The 18,392-nt window shown below is 35.4% G+C and overlaps 1 non-coding gene across 1 annotated transcript; it reads right to left on the reverse strand.

Annotated features, from left to right (window-relative positions):
* Window positions 1–17,911: 17,911 nt before the first annotated feature.
* Window positions 17,912–18,013, reverse strand: LOC120170718. Its single transcript, XR_005520809.1, has one exon. It is a non-coding gene; the product is annotated as a small nucleolar RNA R71 (small nucleolar RNA).
* Between the last annotated feature and the right edge of the window lie 379 nt (window positions 18,014–18,392).

An 18,392-nucleotide genomic window follows, 5' to 3' on the forward strand; every position in this document is an offset into this window, starting at 1 on the left:
AAAATTTTAACTAGTGATCAAAATATAAGTTTCCAAAGTTTAGTGGCCAATATATAAATTTAGAATAATTTAGGGACTAAAAATCTAATTTTTAAAAGTTATATATTTTGTCCCGTAAATGAATATTTTATTACAAAATTTTCGTTTTTGTGGGAATCATAATTTTGATTTGGGATTTGTATCAAAAGCTATAAAATAGTAATGTCCGATAAGAATTCGGATAATAGGATCGGATCGAAATTTATCAAAAATTGAAGGATGACATAAAATGTTGGAAATATTATATGCATAATTTAGAACAATGGAAATTAATATAGATCAGTAGAATTAAGGTCGATTTTTCATGTTAAGTCAAAATTATGAATTTTAGTGACTAAATTACAATTTTAAAACATTTCATCACAACAGTGGAACATCAATTCTTTTTGGTTCATCTTTTAATTTGGAATATTAAATTGGAAGATATTGCAATGGCATGGTTGAAATTATCAAGTTACATTAATGGAATAGAAAAATGGAAAAGCGGTGGTCGGGGACTTAAACCCTAGCCGTTTCGAAAGCGCTCAACACCCCGAGCCCGAATATGCTCACCAATCGCACATGTAATGGTCATTGTGGCCTAGATCTAAGAAAACAGGGCCTCAGTTTTACCTTCTCCGATGGTGACTCTTTGAAATATGGTGACATTTGCTCTTTCTTTGACCACGAAGGCTAAATACTCCTCACTCCTTTTTGTGTGGATTTTTAGTGCTCGAAATCCCCCTTAAAAAAATGATTGATTCCCCTTGATATTTTCTTTTACAGGTTTTATAGCTTTATCGGGGAAGGATTAATTCCTTTTTTCCAAGGGTTTTGACTCGCGTCTATCCAGGAATAAAGGGATTTGTTTTTTTTTCGACTTGGAAAATTTTCCTTATTGATTTGATGTTGCATGTATTTTGGGTTGCTTTCCTCCGATTTGTTTTGATCTGATTTGTAAAAAAATGCACTTCCTTTTTGTTTGGATTTGATTATGATTTTGATCCATTTTCTGTTTTGGAAATATTTCCAAAAAATAAAAAAAGGCTTGGAGATTGCTTTTGTTCGATCCGATTGATGTTTTGGAAAGAAACTACTCGTGGTACTTGGTGCATGATGCTTTCTGGTCGACGCGTGGTCTTCGTGTGCCGTTCTTGGGCCGATTGACGACTATTCAATGCCTCTGATGTGATTTGGACCGTTAGATCAAAGGACTAGGTCTTACAACCCTAAATTGGCTATACATTGAATAAAATTATTAGGGTTCGAAGCCCTATTTCCTCCGTGATTTGGACTGTTAGATCAAGATTTAATCTAAGGGTTATAAACTATGTGTCGTTTGGACTTTAGCATGAAAACCCTAACTCTACTGGGCTTGGCAAATTAGTCCGCTAGGTCAGGCGGACCTATATGTTGGGCTTCATAACCCTTGCTGGACCTAGACACCATCTTGGACACTTAACCCCTTGGATCGAATCTAGAAATTAAAAATAAAAACAATAATATATAAAATGAAAACAATAATAATATAATCAAAATATATAATATATTTCAGTAAAACCATATATATTTTAAAATATATAATTTATATTTCAAAACTACATATGTTTTCAAAAATATAATATATATATATATATATATTTAAAATATATATCTCAAAACTATATGTTTTGAATATGTTTTCAAAACAATATGTTTTCAAAACAATATATATATATATTAAAAACCATAATAATATATATATTTATATAATTAAAATATAGAAAAATACAACATAAATCTCGAAAAAAATGGGTGTCTACAGCTGTCCCTTTTTGTCAATTTTCGCGTAATGAAAATAGGAAAAAGATAAAAAAAAAAGACACGAATTTTAATTTGGTTCACAAAATAAAATGGATTTTGAAGGCGAGCTCAATTTTTTATTGTTAAGACATTTGGTTTTCTTTAAGAATCGGATAAACATTCTCTAAGTCGAATATATTCTGACTTCGGGAATATGTGGTTAGAGACTAGTTCCTCGTTACTAGACTGTAGTTGATTCGGTCCTTGAACTCGATATCATCTGTCGTGGAGTTAAAATTATCTTTGAGAATTTTGGCTTAACGATAGTTTCTTGTTGAAAGATGGCCCTTCTCGACTTAAGCTATGCTGTGAGCGACCTCTCTTTCACGAGTTTGTTTTGGATTGTGAAGCAGTTCCTTGTTGCTAAATCACAATCAATATTGGGCCTTCTTCTAGATTTGGAGGGCTTGGTTTGAATTTTGACTGGAAGAAAATTCCTTATTCGCACCATGCGATCGATATGCTCTCGAGTTAAGTGGAATCGAACTTGAAAGATTAAGTCGACAGATAGCTCTTCTGGACTTAAGCTATGTTGAAATTTAGGCTGGGAGATAGTTCCTCGTTGTTAAATCACAACCGATTTAGGCCTTCTTCTAGACTTGAAGACCTTAGTTAGAATTTTGTTTGGAAGGTGGTTTGTTATTACCACCATGCAATCAATGTGCTCTCGAGTTGAGTGAAATCGAACTTGAAAGCTTTGGTCAAAAACTAGCTCTTCTCGACTTAAACTATGTCAAAATCTAGGCTGGAAAGTAGTTCCTCATTCCTAAATCACAGCCTCTTTGGGTATTCTTCTTGACTTAAAGACCACAGTGACCAAATGGTAGTTCCTCGTTACTACCATACAGTCAAGGGGTTCTTGAACAGATAACTCTTCTCAACTTAAGTTGTGATGTAAATGATTCATCCAAGTGAAGGATTCTTCAGATGACTCCCCTTTGTGGGTCTAAGCCAAGCGAGATGACCCCCTTCGCGATTTAAGTAGATATTGATTCCTTGGATAACTCCTATTCACTGGAAATCCAAATGAGATGACTCTTCTTCACAATTTAAGTCGATCTTGATTCTCCTTGGATGACTCCCCTTCACGGGAAATTTGTGTGAGATATTCTTTGAATGACTCTTCTTCGTGAGAAAGTCAAGTGAGATGTTTTGTCAACTGGATATCCTCCATCGTGGAGTCGAAAATTGGCTTGAAAACTTCAACTAGAAACTAGCTCCTCGCTGTTAAGCTAGATCATAGTTAACCTGAGGTATTCTTCTAGACTTGAAGACCTATGTTGAAAAATATTCCCTTGTCATTGAATTGGACTATGTCATGGACTCCTCATTCATCGTGAGTTAAGTTGATCCTAGGTTTTTTGAGTGCAATATCTTTTATCGTGAAGTTGAAATTGACTCAAACAACCTATAAAATTGTATATATATGTATGATGTAATAAATGTAATGTCTTAAAATATTCCTAAAATACAAATGTATTATTTTTTGCATTCTTTTTTTTCCAAAGAGAAGTATTAATCTTTTCCTATCAACTTGAGCTTGTCTCATGTTTCTTGGTGCCAATCTTTCCCAGTCACTGACAACTTCATGGAAAATATCTAATCTTTTCATAGTTGCTTACTAAATCCAGTGATCTTGTACTCTTGATTGCATGGATTAACTTTAATCTTGAAATTCTCAAGCGCTCTTTTGGCCTTGTTTTACTCAAGGGAGTAAGGCTCACTTGCATTTTGATTGACGATCAACTACTAGAATTGGTTGTATCCTCATCGTAGTTGATACATCAATATTCAATGAAAGGTCTCTTAGCATGGCTTGGAAGCTCAAGTGAAAACCTTTGCAACCAAGGATACCTCCTCCAATGTCCTAAGTGCTTATTGTGAGTTTTCAGACTCTTGAACTCGCAGAGTACTTTGAGTTGCTTGTATGGGACTCGTGGCAAAAAGTTTATCTCTACTTTAAACGTCTTTGAATTATAAGAATGTTTTTCTACCTTTTGCGCTCATTTGGGTAGACATTATTGGCTGGACTTGCGCTCCCATTGTTTCTGTTTGATATAACATCCTCGAGCACAACAGTAAACTCATGCTTGTTACTTGGAAGCGATCTTATAGTGAACAACTTTTCTCACCACCATAGGCAAAATTCTTTCCATCTAACTCACTGCTATAGGTCTCCTGAACTTTGTCAATTAATTTCCTTCCAAAACCCTTTCCATCTACCAGACAACCATCTTCATTGTAAAGAGAGATATTGTAATGGAAGAAGTAACCATCTGTACTGCCCACGTTCACTTTGAAATGATTAGTTAGAATAGTTATCATTTTCCCCTTTGATCCAGTATCACGCTTGGCCATGGGTTGTAATGCTACATTCTTCTTCGCAACATCAGGCTCTTCTTTGATAGGAAGAACATCAGGTGGCAGTGGGGGAAGAGATAGGAATTCCCCACTTTATCTCATGTTCTTTAAGTGCATCTTCGAGAAAAAAATATGTCTTGCTTGAGAGATGCATTTTGCAAAAGTGGTGTTAGAGCAATTAAAGCAAGATATCAGTTCACTGAATATCAAATAAATAAATCACACATTGATTCCAAAAATTATAGCCTTTTAACAAGTGTCAAGACCGATGGGCGATCTGGGAAGATAATGTAATTATGTTTGGTTTTATGGTTTTCATCATCAGGATTTCATGGTTTTTGAATATTTTTGGAATGCCCCACAATTCTGCATGAATTTCAAATAGGATGCAAACAAAATAACGCAACTGATACACTTCATTGCTAGACTCCTTAGAGAGCATTTTTGTTTCAGTTCTTAGGAACCTTATATTTGTTCAAGTTTCATATACTCCTTGAGCAGAGATAGTGCATAAATATCTATTTAAAAATACAATTCCTAAATGCTCTTGTGTATTCAATTATAATATATGTTTCTTAACTCCTTTAGTCCACCTTTCGTCGAAACTTATTCTTAAATCACATTTATTTGGGGCCTTACCGCATTTCTTTAAATTACACTTTGTTTAATTTTGATGCCATTACTTCTGATTTTGATGGGAGATTTATCTCAACACATAGAGTCTAGTGTCATTATCAAAATATAACCGTATTCATAAAGTTAGGGCTATTGACTTGGCCTATTACTTTAGCGGAATACCCTTAATTAAAAGATTCAAGTTTTAGAAAGTCTTCGACTTGACAACTCGAACGAAACTCACTTCATAAATCTCAGACATTACCTCCATAACTACTTTCAGCGGAGTGCCCCCAACAATGTTAAAATTAATTTCCATTAGCACCACATTAATCCTTGAGCATTTGATTTCGAGACTTTCTAATCTTTTCAAGAAGAATTTTTTTTTATAGTATGAGTGTAAGTTTAAGTTAGAAAACTTCATCGTTAGAGATCAATTTCCAAGCAACTGATCTAAGTTAAATTCATCTATTCTACCATTCCATTTGTGAAGATTGTATATCGTCACGGAACGTCCTTAACATATAAGCAAACTAATCATCCTTGCATTGCCATGCCTTAGATATGCCCTACTTTGTCTACTTCCCTACTTACATACGTATATGATGGCTTCATTATGCGAGGGAAATGTTTCATGTTTTTTTTGAATCAATGATGAATGGACCTTGTCTTTCTGGGAGTTTGATCTCGTCATATGTCAAAAGGCTATAATATCGATTGAAATGTGCATTTCAATATATTTGATATTGACTGAATTTAAAAAAATAATGCTTCATTGCTCAAAGAAATGTCATTTATTTAATGGTAAAATTTTTTAGACATATGAAAGAGAAATTCAAACAAGACATATTATGCTCTATGCAACATAACTTTGTGATATTTTCTTGTTTCCTCACAAGGATGCCCCATTTTATTTGCACCCCATTTCTCGATCAATTCATGAGTTATCACTTTATTTGCAATAAATTTCTCTATTTCCTCCATGAGCGATATGCATTTTCCAGTGGGGGTGACCGAATGCCCTCATGTGAAAGTCACATTTACTGTTTGGATCATAGCCGTGGGATGATCGACTAGTTAATACTTTCGATGTTTTAGGAGCAAGGTATCGACCTTTGATCAAATGTGGAAGTAACTTTAAGATAGGCACTTGAAACGTTTCGAGGGTAATGTTTGCCTAAGACATCTTTTGTGGTGGATGCTAGCAAAGAGTCATTTTTTCTTCCATTTTTATCTTTTAAATGTTGTTTAAAATGTGGCCCTTCACACGATTGATCTTTAACAAATGAGTAATGATGGACTAATCTTTAGCCTCAAATTCTATAACTCCATGATCCAAGAGGTTCTGAGTTAGGTGCTTAAGGTTGACACACTTCTTAATAAAGTGTCCTTGAATTCCAACATGATATTCGCAATGTGATTTTTCATCATACCACCTTGGATGTAGGGGAGGCGATGGTTTTACATCTTTTGGTGTAATTAATCGTACTTCGAGTAACTTAGAATACAACTCATGGCATGAGAAATGAATATGATTGAACTGAGTACTTTTGTATTCTCGCTTGCCCTTGTTGTTATCAGCTCCTTATGAGAATCTAGCAACATGTCATCTTGTGATGAATAAGGCTTTAAAGATTGATTTTGCATTGTCAAATCTAGATTGACGTGTTGTAAAGGATTAAAGGACCGATTTATAAGACTATCATCATTTTTTTCTACATGCTTGGGTTCCTCAGTTGATGTTGAGCTTTTAGGGAACATCGATTTTCCATTTTCGAAGTATTGTAATCTATATGCGATGAAATTATGAACTCTTTGCTTCATGATCTCGTAATTATCCGTACTGTGACTAAAATCACCAAAATGGTATCTGCAGGGTTTTTTGATACCCTGTCAATTTGACCGTAAGTAACTATTAGGGCTTCGCGGGATTAGAGTCAGAAGGTGATTCTGACGGATATGGGACAACAAGTAAGAATATGACCCCAAGATTGGAACCATGCTTCACTGGAATTGACTGGATGTCATATCTTAATGCCCTAGCATATTTCATCAAAATTTACAGTGACGATTCATTTTTGTAGAATTGACCAAGGAACTACCGGATGACTGCTTCACTTTCGTCAGGCCTGTTCTTCACTCAGGTCCTCCATCGAAAGGACTATATGAAGCTCACTCGCATTTCTTTTTTCTTTTCATGATGCTTTGTGCTTTTTTGGCACTCCATGTTTAATGCTTACTTCTGCATTTGTAAATACTTCATCACTTTGTTTGACTCAATATTCTCGTAGTCTTGCAGATTGTGAATCCCTCAGTAATGGACTTCGTGTTTTCGATTGTAGTGCAGGTTCCAGAACTGTGTCAATACTCAGATTTCAAACTATTTCACTTGTTCATGAAGCATATATTGGGAATTTATGCTTCCTCTTGTGCTTCTATTTTCCCCACATGTTTCGTAGCTTCTAAATGTCATTCTATTCGACTGAGTGAAGCTACCTGACATGGCCATCTCGTATTCATGTTTTTTTCAGAACCATGCCCTCTATTTTTTACCATATCATGGCCAGCGTTCCATGACAATTACTTTTCATGAAAATTAGGCAGACAAACAATTACTGAGACTTTGTACTTATCTATGATGAGATAATTACCGATATCATTTTAATGCCGAGAATCCTAAGACGTAGAGATAATTTAAGATTGCCTTAATGATTCTTTTGATGATATAACTATTTATGGAATATCGTGTTTGGTTGACTTGTGGGTATTTTGACGAGTACTTAATTATCCTGCATGTTTTTGTTTAAGTTCTATGTAAATTGCTAGAGGTGCCCAATTGGCTCTAGCCGAATAAATTTCCACAACAACTTTTAGCTCTAGAACTCTTCACTACTAAAACAAGTTCAATACGCATAGTGAATATTAAGTGGGAAAGATAATCGTGAATAGCATGAGTGAATGAAAGTCTTCACGAGATGACTGTACCTAAAAGGCTAAGGGGTTCATTGTTGACAACATCTTACTACTCAAGTACTCGCATGTAGCTGTGATAAGCTGAAGCTCTAGTTAAGCTAAATAGTAATTGTTGTGACATCTTTTGCGTTATTAATTACTTTGATAATTATGATATTCTCTGCATATACCCATGGTGGTGAACCTTCTCGACTGAAAGCACACACTTACATGAATATCATAGGTTGAATTGAGTTAATCTCTTGTTGACTTTGAGTTTGAAGATGATTGGCAGAAAATTACTAAGTTTCTGAGGTAACAGGTGCAAAGCAAGTGTAAGAGTGATGTTGTCTAATTGTTATGAGAAAGTGGATGTCATGCATTGCTTGAGAATAAACAATAGTTTGAGTTTAGGGGTGTGTTAAGTGTATAAAAGTATTATATTTTCTACCCTTTTACCCATAATTATTGCTAGATATAGGTTCGAATTAGTTGCATTATTAGTCATTTATGCATGATTTCATAGTTTCCATCACGATCAAGTTTGATACTACATTATGGTTGGTTTTTGTGAAAAAAAAATGATGCTAGTGTGTGGTATTGGTACAGATTAGGAATTGCCTTGGTAAAGCAGGAATTGTCGTTGCAATGGAAGTTGGTTTTTAAAGGGGTCTACCTCATTTAAGATAATCACGTCAAATAAAAGGGAGCCCTAAAAAGTTGGAGATCCAAGCATAATATAAGGAGGAAAAGAAGTCTAATTTGGAAGGAATTTAAAGAAAGAGATAAAAGAGATTTATTATCTATTTTAACCTAATTAAAACTCATCCTCGTCAACAACCAATTTGACCTAATCTTCTCCTATAAATCAATAACCAAAAGCAAAAGAAAAAAGGGTCGACAAGAGAGTAAAGCTAAGGGCTGAGCGCACCTCTTCTTCCCTGTTTCTTTTCAATTCATGTTTGGGAATCTTTTATCTTGTATTTTTCTTCTACACCCAGCCATGAACTAAACTAAATTGGTTTAGGTTATTGGGGTTTTATGGTTGTGAAAATGTTTGGATTTGTTTTAGTTCTTTGATAGTGGTTTAAATTTAAAGTTTGGTCATTCTTGGTTCTTAATTTGATTTTGAGTGAATTGGGAGAGGTTCTCGAGAATTATCCATTTATCTAATGTCATGAGAGTTAGATTCACGAAACGAATGAGCATGATCTTCATTCTAACCAACGTTGGTGAAGGTTAATCCATATTAGGGATAAGATTCAAATTTAAATAGCTAAAAGAAGCACAAGATTGGTTGTTGTTCACCCATTGTTAATGTTGGGATGTATCACCAAGGCATGCACAATTGATCGGTTCTCTGGTTTAGGGATACAAGAAGGAATTAAAGAATACTTCGCCCAACTTTGAAGAGAGGAACCCAATTACTACGACAATTAAATTATTGTCACGATAATTGAGTTGCCTCGACAATCAATTTCTCAGATTATTCATACAGTCATCACACCACAACTTATTATAAACCGACCTACTTTCTTATTCGATCACAATCTTTTTTATTTACTTGCATTTTTATTTTACTCGTTAATTCAACTTTTATTATTACCAAATTTATTCTTTTTTTTTACAGTGCAATGAGTTAGAACACAGAGTTACACCAATACTTGTATAGATGATATATATTCTATACTACAACTTTCAATGTGTATACTTGTACCAATTGCAAAACACTCAAATCACACAACAAGTTTTTGGCGCCGTTGCTGGGGATTGACAATTGTGACTTTGATTTTTATTTCTTGCACCTTAACTTTTTATTTTTATGTTTATTTTTATTTTTTTCGGATTCAAAGGGATTATAATTTATGGTTTTTCATCTGTGTATGACCATGTTGATATCTACATCACTGAAATAGCCATTTGAACTTGAAATCGAGCGAACATTTTGTAGAAGAAGAAGAAGAATGCAACGACCATCAATTGGAGACCAACTCATTGATCCAATTGGCAACCCTAGCGCTATTGGCAACCAAATAGCTGACGCAAGGGGAGGAAGAGCTCTAGTAGAACGACTTGTTCAAGTAAAGAACAAACCCATTCGAGACTACTTAGAGGAATATCTCAACGGTCTCAATCCAGGAGTTGTCACACCTGAAATAGAAGTTGCCTACTTCGAATTAAAACCAGTAATGTTCAATATGATCAACACAATTGGTCAATTTGACGGATTAGAAATAGAATATACCACACAACATATCAAATCATTCATGGAAATTTGTAATTCATTGACAACTGTCGTTTTGGATGTTAAAATAAATTCCTTATTCTCAATCAATAAATAAAGGAAATACGTAGTAAAGATAAGTAAGGGTCAATTCCACAGGGACTTAGAAAATTATAAATTTTTGTCTGGTTTATTTATGCCAGGTATGAAAAAGTAAAAATTGGGGGAATTTTGGTAAGAAAATAATAAAAGCGATTAAATAAGTAAAAGCAATTAAAGTAAAAATAAGAAGATGAAGATTGTGAATAAATACGATAAAAGTAGCCTCAAGCTTCGTTTTGACTCAATTTTCTTTAGATCATCGAATAAGATTTTCTCTTCGGGATTCACGTCTGTTACTTTGTCTACAAGGGCTATTCCCGTGACTCTATCTTGTATACCGAATACCTAAGGCAATCTTTGATTCCGACTTCGGTAATTGATTCTAACAACATCAATTGTTGTAGATCAATTACCGTTTAAGTTCGTGGCGTCCGACTCGGATTGTTGCTTTGATAACCGTCAATTTCGATCTCAATTCCCTCTTGGCGAAGTTATCTCATCAAGTGTGTTCCCAGGAAGTCAAATTGCTTTCTATAAGCCAAATCTTCCTCCCACACATTTAATCGCAACAACCTCTTGACCAAAGTCAATATTTGATTTTGAAAACTATTTTGATTTTGAAAAATAAGCGCAGAGATTGAGAGAGATATTCCGAAGATATTAAGGGTATGTTTCAATTCTCCCGATGGAATTGAGTCATCGTGACAGCTCTAGGCTTATGAAAAGTTTAGCTAAGCATGACAAAAGTCATACTTAGTATTTTGAAAACAAAGCATGAAAAATAAAAGAAAAATGAAAAGAACTTGAAAAGTAAAAAGAGAAAACTTTTATAAAAACTAAAGAGAAAAGAAGAATGTAATCTGAATGATGAGTTTAGATTTGCCCCAAGTGTGTATTTATAGTCTCTCAAAGCCTAAAGGATAAACAAAAATAAATAAAATAATCCTAAAGATAATTGTTTTTTTAATTTAAATTCAAACTTCAACTAGTCTGCTAATGCAACTCTGCTCGTCAATGTTCCAGAAAGCGTGCGGAGAAAGTCTTTCTAGAAGCCATCACTGATTGGACCTTTTAGAAAGTGCCACGTCAGACCGCGTCATGCCCAGAGTCGTGCTCATGTCTCCAGCCGTGACCAAATAATAAAAAATGCAGAATGCGCCCGTTTTGTCACTAATTCTGGAAAGTAAGGACCTGCACGAAAACAAACATAACACGACCAATTTAGCAGCAATAATTCCTCAAAATCGAAGAAATAATGAGCAAAGATTAACGATTTTGAACACTCATCAAAATCCACCTCACTTATCTCATGCTTATCCTCAAGTATGATTAATCAAACTAGTCAAAAATTTCATTTACCATTCTTTGTCAAGTTTCACATTCAAGGAAGTAAGGTAGAGACCACAATAACTATTCAAGTCAAGAAATCAATCAATTGAACATCGCCAATTGGAACAAGTCAAGTGCAATTGTAATATCCATTCATTCATTAATCTCAATGCTCATAACTCAACACCTTACCAGGATTCACTCAAATCACTCAATGTGTTTGGGGTAAAGAAACACTCAATGTCAGAATTGACATGATATTACCATAGGCCTGCAAGTAAATCAAATATCCACTACTAATAAGAACACGATGCATAAATCAAAGGGTTTTTTATTGGTTGTAACGGGGCTTAGGTAAAGGTGGGGAAAAGGCTAAATATATGGTTAAATATTCAAGGCAAGGAATAAACAAATGATAATCTCAACTCCATTAAAACATTAAGCACACCAATAATAAAAGACTAATTGTCAAACAACAAAATGCATTTGATTTTTTTTATTTTTATTTTTCTTTTTTTTTCACACTTTTGTTGTTTTGTTTTCCATTTTTTTCATGTCTTTTTTTCTCTTTTTTTCGAACATCATTTTTTTCTCGCATTCAACATTTTTTTCAATGGAGCATACAATGGTAAAATTATTCACTTGCCCAGAAAAAGGTAGAAAAGAGGGATAAAACAAAAAAGGACCGGGTTTTTAAATGTGGTGAAAACAAAGAAGCGGGAATAGGCTCAAAAGTGTTTAACTAAGGGGGAAAATGCATGGGTAGGCTATTTAGTGGGGAAACATGATGGTTAATCCTAAAGTGCCCAAATCATTTTTAAGCATCACGTTCATATGTAATCTCGACAGTATTCAACATGCAGATTCTAGAATATCAATGCCAAATTCAACACACTCAATCAAACAAAATACGAGCGAAAATGATATGCCCGTAAAGGCTCAAATCTCACTAGACTGTTTCATGCATTGAGCTAATCACATTTCAACCAACAAAGACATGGAATATCACAAAAACACCAACTTTATCACAATTCATGCTATTCGCTATCAAGAATATCTTAATCTAAAAAATCATGTATTCCCAATCAAGCATAGCATAAAAAATTTTCCACAAGAAAAATACAATCAATGAAATTTCTGACAAATCCAACCAACACATATAACATCGAAACATAAAGATAAGAAAAAGGGAAATTCAATCCTACAGTCTACTCCCCCTCACTTAAAGCGTTTTGTCTCAAAACGGAAAATTAAAGTGCAAAAGAAGGAATATAGTACTCCCCGGTTTTAATGTCGGCCACGGCTTCGGCAGTGAAGTGGCCTACCCGGTTTGATGTCGTGAACTGGAAACATTATCAAGTGGTGTCGTCGGTGGAAAACCATCATCTAAATCTCTTGTAAAATCATAAACGATATAGTACATTAGTAATGGATTAACGAAAATATAATCAAAATTTACCTCATTAGTATTTTCGGATGCTGCCCGATTCATCGAACATGAGGGGAAGCCCAATAGGCGTGATCGAGAGGAAGAGGTGGCTACAGTTGGCATGGACTAGAATGACGGAGACGACAAGAGCAGTGCTCGGTCCAGGGTGGAGGAGCGTTGGCGTTGTCGAGTCAGTTTCGTGTGCGCACCATCGTGGAGTAGAGAGGAGCGGATGGTATGGAAACTCGTTAGCAAAGAAGTTAGGGTTTGATGATATCGTCGGCTGTGACGAGAAAAAGGGGTGATGGGTTCGTGTGTTGGGAGGGGAGGAGAGTTCTGTTATGGAGAAGATGAAGGGAAGAATTTTTCTTGAATTTGGTTTAATCTGGTACTACCGTGCGTGGGAGGGGAGGAGAGTTTGAATACGAGTCAAATGGGTTTGTTTTTTAATGATAAAGTGTGTTGAAATTTGAAAAAGATAGACAAATGGTGATAGGGTGGGGTCTATAAAATATCAAAAAAAAAGTTAAGGGGATAAGGTGGGCGGCAGAAGAATCAAACTTGGGGGGGATATTTGGGCTCGCTAATGTGCTCCAAGCCCCCCTTGGGTTCTGCTAACGTGTGTCGTTAATGAAACGGTGCGCACAGGCTTTTCATTCTCTCTTTTTTTCTCTGTTCGATCATGTACCACACTGTAGGTTCCGAATTTGGCATTGTTCGAATGGAAATTTCGCAATTCATCGTCGTTTAAGTTTGAATAAAAATATTTGGTTCCGGAAAAATAAAAATAAAAATTAAAGTAAACATGCTCAATCGAAATAAAAAAATTAAATAAAAATAAAAGTAACGGAATTAAAAACAATGGGTTTCCTCCCATGAAGCTCTTTTGTTTAACGTCGTTAGCTCGACGACCTGGTTCAAACTACAAGTTTCGTGACAAACACTTCCACTTCATTCGCTTTTTCCAACTAAGAAATTCCTTATGAGAAATTTGAAAATTCTTACAAAGATTTCTTCGGATATTTCTCAATTTTAAAATCTTGTCCAAAAGAATGGCCATCAAAAAAAAAATTTACCAAAAATTGATTTCTTCAAACGATTTCTCGATGGTTTCGACTTAATTTTTGGTACCTGCAAAAGAGAAAGTAAATCTTTAGTTCTTAAAGGAGTTAAGATCAAATCTGAATCGACAACTGAAATATTTTCCAACTCCCTTATGTCATCTTTTTTATCATCTGATTTCTGGAATAAATCATCAACAAAGTTAGATTCATCATCAACAAGTTCAATAATGCCAACAAAATTAATACTGTGCACACTATCCGGATATCTCATTGCTTTATAAACATCAAATTTTAAGATCTCACCGTCGAGCTCCATAGTAAGAATGCCGCTTCGAACGTCAATTTTTGCTTTTGCCATGCTCAGAAAGGGACGACCGAGGAGGATTTTAGAACTAATTTTGCTACGATCATTTTACATATTAATCACATAAAAATCAGCAGTGAAAATTAATTCTTTTACCTCTACTAGAACATTTTCTATCAGTCCTTCATGATAAATAATTGATTTGTCGGCTAACTGAAGTGTAACTCTCGTCTCTTTCAAAGGCTCGGTGGAAATTAAATTATAAACAGAGAGAGGCATTAAGTTGATAGAGGCACCTAGATCGCACATAGCTCGCTTGATTTTAATCTTACCAATTTTACAAGATATTGAAAACATACCTTGGTCTTTATATTTCGGTGGAAGCGGTCGTTGGAAAACTGCTGAGACATTCGCACCTAAATCAACTTTCTCGACCCCGGTAAGCTTCCTTTTAGTCGTACAGAGATCCTTTAAAAACTGACAATATCTTAGAACTTTCTGGATAACCTCAAGAAGAGGTATATTAATTTCCACCTTCCGAAGTGTGTCTAATATTTCCTTTTCCACGGTTTTTTTTACCCTTTTTAACTAACCTTTATGGAAAATGTGGTGGCACGTCATAGGGAGATGGTGTCGGATCATCCATTTATTCTTCATTATTCTATTTCTGGGATCCTACGTCAACTTCTTCTTCTTTCCTTTTGGAGTTCGAAGTTTCTTCTTGGATCTTACGCTTACTTCCTTTGGGTCTGGTTGTTCAACAATTGTACTACTTCGGAGGGTGATGTCGTTAACATTCTCTATTGGATTCGGCTTAGTTTGTTATGATAGCCTCCTTTGTGACTCTAATATCCCTACGGCTTGAGTCAGTTGGCTTATCTGTTTGTCCATCTCTTGGAAGTGGGCTTCAGTTCGAGTCTGGAATTTTTCCTGAGAAAGTGCTAACCTCTCGATAATCGATTCTAATGATGACTTCTACGGTTGTTGTGGTGGTGGAGGTCTCGCTTGATAGCCTTGATTCGGTCTCGGGTTCTGAGCATAACTGAAGTTCGGATGATCCCTCCATCCTGGGTATGTATTACCATAAGGATTATAAACTCTTTGGGGAGGTCCCGGAAAGTTTCTGACTGCGTTGACTTGAGCTGCTACGTCGTCTTAAATCAGTGTACAACCGTCTGTTGAATGATCAGGTAATGCACATATTCCACATAATCGGTTTTTTCTTTTCTTTCCTGCAACAAGAGAGTTTACGACTTCAATTAACTTGTCTATTTTATTTTCTAAGGAAGATGAACTTATCTCATGAACCCTTCGAGAAGGTTCATTGTTTGTGCGAAATTGTTGGGCATTTACAGCCATCGTCGATATTAAGTCTGTAGCCTCAGTAGGAGTCATATTCACCAAGGCTCCGCCGCTAGCAGCATCGATCATCTTCATTTCTAAAGGAGATAATCCTTCATAAAAGTATTGAAGGAGTGTTTGTTCAGTTAACCCATGTTGTGGGCAACTAGAACATAACTTCTTAAACCGCTCCCAGTAGTCGTAAAGTGACTCTCCATCAAGCTGTTTGATTCCAAGTATTATCCTTTATAGTTCACTTACTTTCGCCGCAGGAAAAAACCTGTCAAGAAAAAGACGAGTCATTTGAGCCCATGTAGTAACAGAATTAGAAGAAGATAAAATAATCACTCCTTAGCCGAATCGGCTAAGGAAAAAGGAAAAGATCTAAGTTTTATTTGGTCCTCGGTTACTCCCTGTGGTCTCATGCTAGAGCAGACCATATGAAATTCCTTGAGATGTTTGTGTGGATCCTCGTTTAGCAATCTGTGGAATGTAGGGAGGAGATGAATAAGGCCGATTTTCAACTGGTATGGAGTTTCGCCTTGGGGAAAATCAATGCACATAGGCCCTTGCTCAGTAGGAGTCGCGGCTAACTCTCGGATAGTAAGATCGGCCATCGGATTTATATTACCTGAATTCGAATCTTCTTCTGGATTTGTTTGTTGTCTCCTTTTTTCCCGAAGTGTTTGTGTGTGGAGTCTCCTAGCTTTGGCTTCAATCTCCGGGTCTTACTCCACTAATGCTCCCGGATTAGACCTGGTCATAAATCAAAAGCAAACAAAAATTAGTAACTTTGGCGAAGTCCCCGGCAACGGCGCCAATTTGACAACTGTCGTTTTGGATGTCAAAATAAATTTCTTATTCTCAATCAATAAATAAAGGAAATACGTAGTAAAGAGAAGTAATGGTCGATTCCACAGGGACTTAAAAAATTATAAATTTCTGTCTGATTTATTTATGCTAGGCGTTAAACAGTAAAAATTGGAAGAATTTTGGTAAGAAAATAATAAAAGCAATTAAATAAGTAAAACCAATTAAAGTAAAAATAAGAAGATGAAGATTGTGAATAAATACGGTAAAAGTAGCCTCAAGCTTCGCTTTGACTCAATTTCCTTTAGATCATTGAATAAGATTTTCTCTTCGGGATTCACGTCGGTTACTTTGTCTACAAGGGATATCCCCGTGACTCTATCTTGTATACCGAATACCCAAGGCAATTTTTGATTCCAGCTTCGGTAATTGATTCTATCAACATCAATTGTCGTAGATCAATTACCGTTTAAGTTCGTGGCGTCCGAATCAGATTGTTGCTTCGATAACCGTCAATTTCGATCTCAATTCCCTCTTGGCAAAGCTATCTCGCCAAGTGTGTTCCCAGGAAGTCGAACTGCTTTCTATAAGCTGAATCTTCCTCCCACATATTTAATCGCAACAACCTCTTGACCAAAGTCAATCTTTGATTTTGAAAACTGTTTTGATTTTGAAAAATAAACACAGAGATTAAGAGTGATATTCCAAAGATATTAAGGGTCTTTTTCAATTCTCCTGATGGAATTGAGTCATCGCAATAGCTCTCGGCTTATGAAAAGTTTAGCTAAGCATGAAAAAAGTCATACTTAGCATTTTGAAAACAAAGCTTTAAAAATAAAAGAAAAATGAAAAGAACTTGAAAAGTAAAAAGAGAAAACTTTTATAAAAACTAAAGAGAAAAGAAGAATGTAATCTGAATGATGAGTTTAGGCTTACCCTAAGTGGGTATTTATAGCCTCTCAAAGCCTAAAGGATAAACAAAGAAAACAAATAAAATAATCCTTAAGATAGTTATTTTTTTAATTTAAATTCAAACTTAAACTAGTCTCCTAATGCAACTCTGCTCGTCAATCTTCCAGAAGGTGTGTGGAGAAAGTCTTTCTAGAAGTCGTCACTGATTAAACCTTCTAGAAAGTGCCACGTCAGACCGCATCATGCCCAGAGTCGTGCTCATGTCTCCAGCCGTGACCAAATAATAAAAAAATGCAGAATGCGCCCGTTTTGTCACTAATTTTGGAAAGTAAGGACCTGCACGAAAACAAACATAACATGACCAATTTAGCAGTAATAATTCCTCAAAACTAAAGAAATAACAAGCAAAGATTAACGATTCTGAACACTCATCATTCATTCAAGCAACAAGGAGTCCATGATGATGTCCTAAGGCTGAAATTATTCCCCTATTCACTAAGGGAAAGGGTAAAATTATGGTGGAATAGTATCATATTCGGATCTTTAGAATCTTATACAGACTTATGTTGTGATTTCCTTGCGAGATTTAGTTCTAGAATATGACTGATAAATTGCGTAACGATATTACTTCTTTTCAGCAGGAAGATGATGAATCCATTTACGAGGCTTGAGAGCGACATAAGGAGCTTTTATATAAATATCTCATACATGGATTCCTAGTATGGATGCAAGTGACAATGTTCTACAAATCAGTGAATACGCCTACGAGGATGATGCTAGATGCTTCGGCAACTGGCATACTCCTCTTCAAGTCATAGGAGGAAGCAATGGAGATTTTGAATTTTCTTGCCAATAATGATTATCGATTCCCAAATACAAAAAGATGAGGAGTCAACGTAATGCCACGATAAATGAGCTTGATTCAACAGACACTATCTCTGCACAGTTTCCTACCTCAACCAACTTGGTTAAGAATTTGTAGTGACCAAACAATCTATATGAGATCAAGGTGGTAAATTCTTTTAGCAATTTTTGTAATGATAACCATGATTCTTTTGAGTGTCCACAAAACTCATAATCTAGATTCTA

The sequence above is a fragment of the Hibiscus syriacus genome, unplaced genomic scaffold (genome assembly GCF_006381635.1).
Source record: "Hibiscus syriacus cultivar Baekdansim isolate YM2019G1 unplaced genomic scaffold, ASM638163v2 tig00111783_pilon, whole genome shotgun sequence".
NCBI lineage: Eukaryota > Viridiplantae > Streptophyta > Magnoliopsida > Malvales > Malvaceae > Hibiscus > Hibiscus syriacus.